Consider the following 6,472-nt stretch of genomic DNA (forward strand, 5'->3'; position numbering starts at 1 on the left):
ATCTTTAAAAAATTAAGGCCCCAGGTGCACAAATTTCATTGGCATTTCACATTATAAAATCACCCTATTTATACCACAGAATCGCTGGGAGAAAAAATGGAGATGCACTATTCTACAGTGTTCCTAGAAGCTGTCTTGTGGCATGATGCAAACCAAAAGAGACTCCAAAAGAACAAGCAAGCCACTTCAAAACCTTGGTTTGATCAGTTTAAGTATCTGTGGAATATGATAGCCAAAGCCAATCAGGAATAACTTCTGAACAGGATGTTTGCACATTCCCCATTAAAGAACTGATGGAGACAACTTTTCCCCAATAAGTCACTTGGAAGTTCATGGCTCTATTTGTACTTTTGCTTCATGATCCTTTCCCTTCCGGTTGCCTGCTTTGCTTTCCTCTTGAGCATCTCCAGGGATGGAAATGTACCTGAGAAAGAAAAGGAGAAAAAGTTGAGACACATCTTTGAGTGGTTTCAAGGTTTAACTGAAAGATTTGCCTCAAGAGGAGGTGGCAAGACACGGATGGTGTTTGTGCACTGTGCATGGAGCTTACATATCTGTGTCCTCCTGGACTCTGTTCTCGTGGGAACCTGGCTCTATTTCTTCTGTCGGTTGCATTTATAATCCTCAGTATTCAGACAAGGTGAGGCTGAAGAGTTTCACGTGGAGTTATCAGATACTCGTATCTACCGTATATCTGCTGTGAGACCCTCTAGCCTGTGCGGGATGTGGGGATGCAGGTATATAGGACTTGTTTCCCTACCCTGAAAACACTTATAGTCTAGCTAAGGAATAAAAAACTAAGTCATACTGAAGTTTTCACTTTTGCTTATTTTCCTCCCAAATTTTATAGCTTAGAGGAAGGCTTTTTTTTTTTCTTTCGGTGGCCCTGGGCCCTCAGCAGTGAAAGTGCAGAGTCCTAACCAATGGACCTCCAGGGAAGTCCCTTAGAGGAAGCTTGTGGGTCATTGAGTTTAGCTGTCCCCTTACACCGATAAACTCTCTGGGCCTCAATTTCTTTTTAATGAATTAATTAATTTTGGCTGCGTTGGGTCTTCGTTGCTTCATGCGGGCTTTCTGTGGTTGCGGCAAGCGGGGACTACTCTTCGTTGCAGTGCGCAGGCTTCTCATTGCAGTGGCTTCCCTTACTGCAGAGCACGGGCTCCAGGCACATGGGCTTCAGTAGTTGTGGCACACGGGCTCAGTAGTTGTGGCTCACAGGCTCAGTAGTTGTGGCGCACGGGCTTAGTTGCTCCATGGCATGTGAGATCTTCCCGGACCAGGGCTCGAACGCGTGTCCCCAGCATTGGCAGGCGGACTCTTAACCACTGCGCCACCAGGGAAGCCCCTGGGCCTCAATTTTATTAAGAGACCTACTTAAGGTCTCATAATTGATAAATGATGGCAATAGCACCCTGGGCTTTTTGGTTCTCAGAGTTGTGCTCTCTTTCTGTCCCTCAGTGCCTTTCGGTGAATAATCTTGAAATACTTTGTTCATGAAGCTTCCAGGATGCCAGACTCTCTTGGCTTTCCTCCTACTTCACTGAGGGTTTTTTCTTGGTTACCCCTGCTGATTCCTTTTCAACTGCCCAAACTGTAAATGTTGGAAGGCTCCAGGTCTCTCTTCTTACAGCACTTCTCTGTTTACCCTCCCTCCCTTCCCCGGTGATCTCATCCAATTTATAGCTTTATATTATCTGTGTGCAGATGCATTTCTCCCTTCATTCTAGATTTACATATCCATCTGTTCCTACCTGGCATCTCTATTTGGATGTCTATGAGGCATCCTCAAACTTAATATACCCCCAAATGAACCCTTGCTCTTCCCCCAAACCTGATCTTCACAGAATCTTCCCCAATTCAATAAATGGCAACTCCGTTCTTCTCTATTCTCATTATGCTTTTATTTTTCTCCATTGCAGTTATCCCGTATGACATTATCATGTCTTACATATTTATTTGTTTATTATATTAGTTAGGGTATTGTCAAATGACTATAAGCAAGAAACCCCAGAGTACCATGGCTTGAAGAATATAGAAATGAACAGTCTACACCAGTAGAGTATCTCTGCTCCAGTCATTCAGAGATCTGGGATCCTCCCACTGTGTTGCTCTGCCACCTCCTACAGCACTTTTCTCATATGCATGACTGAAGCTGGGTTACTACCAGGTTCAGGTCCCTGCTGGCTGAAAAGGGGAAGAGAACGTGAAGGAGGCACAGCCAAAGTCTCAAAGCCCAATTTAGGAAGTAGCGTAAGTCACTGCCACTCACATTTCATCAGCGAGAACTTAGTCACATGACCACACCTAACTCTAAAGGAAACTGAGAAATATAGCTTAGCATCCCATTTTCCAAGGGATAGGTGGAAAATGGATTTTTGGTGGACAACCATCAACATATCTGTAGCCTTTCTCCTCATTAGAATAGGAGCTCAATGAAGGTGGAGATTTTTGTTGGTCTTATTCATTTCTGTATTCTGGAAACCCAGAATAGCTCCTGGCACATGAAAAGAGCTCAATAAATATTTGTTGAATAAGTGAAGGAGTTGCGGCTGTGAAGGCTTTCCTCCTGGACTTTATAGGAGAAAACATATCTCCCCTAGGACAACCTGGCATTGAATTTTTTTACTTTATCACATGAGAGCTCAGTAGAATACTTCACTCAGGGAAATGGGATCTCAGATTTCTCTTACTGCATCTCACTAGTGAAGCAGTTGCAAATTCTTCACCCACTAGTATCATACAGAAGCAGCCCCACAGACGGTCCCCCTGTGTATTGAAAGATGACCAGGGCTAAAGGAAGAGGAGTATTCTCCTTGGTTCAATAGGGAGTCCTAGAACTAAGTCCTACAGTGATTCGGGATGGCAGGAGTCAGAAGAAATTTTTGCATCAATTAAGGACTGTTGGTTGAAATCTTTGTTGCGTGTTTCCGAACTCAGTAATTTTGTATTAACAATACAGCTCCCTGCCCCTAACCATGGGTGATGTTCGTGCTGCTAATTAACCAAAATTGAAAGGATCCAAAGAGCCTGAAGAGTGGCCAGAGAAAGTCTCTGATGGTCTGTGAACTCAAGATCCTATCCCTCATACCGCCGCCCCCCTTCCCCGAGCAGACAGGACCCTTCCTCAACTCACTCCCATTCACAGACAGAGCATATTCCCGCAACACTTGTCCTTCAGATGTTCAAAATATAGCTTTTTAAAACTTACTGAGTAACCCAAAGCTCCTTACAATAACCTTTTAGGGCCAGTTGTATTTTACCAAAAGTTTCCTTGTGCAAACAGATGCCTCTGATGTAAGGGTTGGCTCTGTCGGGCTCCAACAGTGGAAGAGAGGAAATAACCATGAAGCCCAGGAACAGAAAAAAGTTTCCTTCCTTCAGGAGAAAAAAAAATCCCAACACCATTTTCAGTTTAAACTGAGTAATGCAACAAAACGTGGGACTGCAACATTTGTCTTTTTAACAGCCTTTATCTATGTTTGTACTAACATTCTCAATGGGTGTTGTTTTAGCTGTCAACTCAAACCCAAAGAATTAAGCTCTAGTGTTAAGCTGGCTAAAGTCATTTAAAACAAATAATAGTGAGGTGTTTGGGGGTGTGATTTTTGTTTTGCTCTTCACATTTCGAAATGCAAAGATTGAAACTCCAAACCCTCCAAGTGATTTTTATAAATAGAGCCAAGTTTGAGGCATCATCCCCGCCTCCTTTTCAGAGAATATGTTGCTAAGTCACAATATGTTGATGAGCTCTGGTGTGGAATCCATCTTACTAAGAAGACCAACGGCAAAGTTGTTTTTGGAAATTATTTTTCTTTTTTTGTTTGTTTGTTTTTTGCGGTACGGGCCTCTCACTGTTGTGACCTCTCCCGTTGTGGAGCACAGGCTCCGGACGCGCAGGCTCAGCGGCCATGGCTCACGGGCCCAGCCGCTCCGCGGCATGTGGGATGTTCCCGGACCGGGGCACGAACCCGTGTCCCCTGCATCGGCAGGCGGACTCTCAACAACTGCGCCACCAGGGAAGCCCTGTTTTTGGAAATTATTGAGTTATTTATCTGTGGTCCCGAAGCCTTCTTTTCTGGTCTTTTGGAAAATGGTAAATGCTTCAAAACTCTTTAAGGATACTGACAGTTTAATTTGTATGCCTCCCTTGTTGAATATTCTGGGGCACTGCACAAAAATATTAGCGAGGAAAACAGCAGTGAATGAATACAAAGATTCAAGACAGGGTTTTTTAAAGAAAGGAGAAATTAAAAGCGCACACAAGAGGGAAGAGATATGGGGATATATGTATAACTGTTTCACTTTGTTGTAAAGCAGAAACTAACACACCATTGTAAAGCAATTATACTCCAATAAAGATGTTAAAAAACAACAACAACCCACACAAGTCAGCAGACCCATTATCTGTGGTTAATGTTTGCTTCCATCCACTTCCAAATGATTTGATTATCTTTTGGTCTGTTTTTATGTTATGCTTTAATAATTTGATTATTCTTTTTAATCCATTCTTTCAAATGTTGAAAAAGATATGGTTGCATGAGAATATTGTTTCATTTGTCTTTGTGTTTGAATTCCATGAAAGTCCTGAAAAACACTACTCAATTTGGGGGAGCTGAAGGGAGAACCTGCCATGCAGACCCAGATCTACAAGAAAGAATACACTGGTTCCTTGTTTAGTTAGAAATTTGTTAGGACAATTTTGAAGGAAACAAAACCTAACAGCTTCTATTGAACATATTGTATTTCTGGAAATACAATTAGCATTACCCTTTCTGAGTTTCCTTTTCATGCTTCAGTTTAGATATTGGGTGGTAAAGGCTGTATGTTAGCCATGAAAGGAAAGTCTGTGTCCCCAATTTCCAAAGAGCACCTGAAAGTTGAACTTTAAGAAATAAAGTATCAATCATGAAATGTTCAGAATGGGCAAATCTATAGAGACAGAAAGATTAGTGGTTGCCTAGACCACGGGATGGGAGATGAAGGGAGATGGGGAGTGACCACTAATGGGTGTGTAGTTTCTTTTCTTTTTTTTTTTTTTTGTAGTTTGTTTTGGAGGAGAAGAAAATGTTCTAAAATTAGATTGTGGTGACGGTTGCACAATTCTGTGAATATACTAAAAAACATTGAACTGTACACTTTAAATGGGTGAATTGTGTGGTGTGGGAATTATATCTCAATGAAGCTGTTTTTTTTTGTTGTTTCTTTTTTTAAAAAACCATGAGCCATGATGACAGGCTTAAAGCAATGCTTTGGGCAATGCTAAACACACAGACACACATATACACCTTTCCTGCCTCCTTCCCTTACCAACTCCATCCCTGGCTCATGAAAGCAGGACAGACCTAGGCATCCACTAGGCTGGCCTGAATGGAAAGAACAGACTTTCTTCAGCAAGAGAGATTGAAAATAAAAAAAGGAAATTTGGATCATTATTGTTTCCATTTGTGAGAAAATCCATTGTTTACCTCAGTCACCACACACATTTCTTAAATGCTGAATGCAAGAGTCTGTGAGTCCCCTCAGAAACATGGGTGATAGACAAAGTCTCACCCTATACACCTTTGTTCACACCGCTGATTTAGCAAGTGACAGTGTGTCATTTACCTCCAGGGATGGACAATAAGGGATTTCAAAATGTTGGAAGTATGTTTTGAGTTTTATGAGAGAAGCTAGCATGTGAGTAGGGAGGACTTCTACAGACGCCATAGAACTACCTGGGTATGTGGAATTCCCTGGTGGTCCAGTGGTTGGGACTTCGTGCTGTCACTGCCGAGGGCACGGGTTCAATCCCTGGTCAAGGAACTAAGACCCCGTAAGCCTCACAGGGCGGCCAAAATAAATAAATAAATAAAAAGAACTACCTGGGTATGAAATGAAGAAAGTTAAGAAGGAAGCAAAAGGAATCCTCAATATTTGATCTGCCTACAGTTGGTCAGAGTTAAAGGAAGGCACAATGGCCCTGTTCCCCCCTCATCCTCTTTGCCCCCTTTGGGATCCTAATTCCAGAAATGAGGAAGGTTAGCTGCTTTGGGGTACAAGAGGGTTTGTTTGTGTGTGGGGGGTGGTGTTTATGATGGTGTGTGTGAATACATGTTAATTCTGCACTTACCACTTCTGTCACAGCCTGCCTCAGGGAGGGAATGAAAATCACAGACTGCTCAAAATGGTCAAGTTAGGATAATTTTAAAAAAAGAATTTCTTGAATATTGACTGGACATTTGATAAGGAATTAGTGTTAAACATTTTTAAGAAGTGATAATGGTATCATGATTATATTTTTGAAAGAGTCCTTGTCTTTCTGAGATATATACTGGAATATTTATGAGTAAATATTCATAAATGAAACAAATATTATAAAATATAACAATATTATATTTTGGATTTGCTTCAAAAATTTAGACGAAGAGGAAGTAGGTGGGTGTAAAGGATGAAACAAGACTGGCCAGGAACCATTAATTGTTGAAGTGAGTGC

The sequence above is a fragment of the Leucopleurus acutus genome (assembly GCF_964270905.1).
Source record: "Leucopleurus acutus genome assembly, chromosome: X".
NCBI lineage: Eukaryota > Metazoa > Chordata > Mammalia > Artiodactyla > Delphinidae > Leucopleurus > Leucopleurus acutus.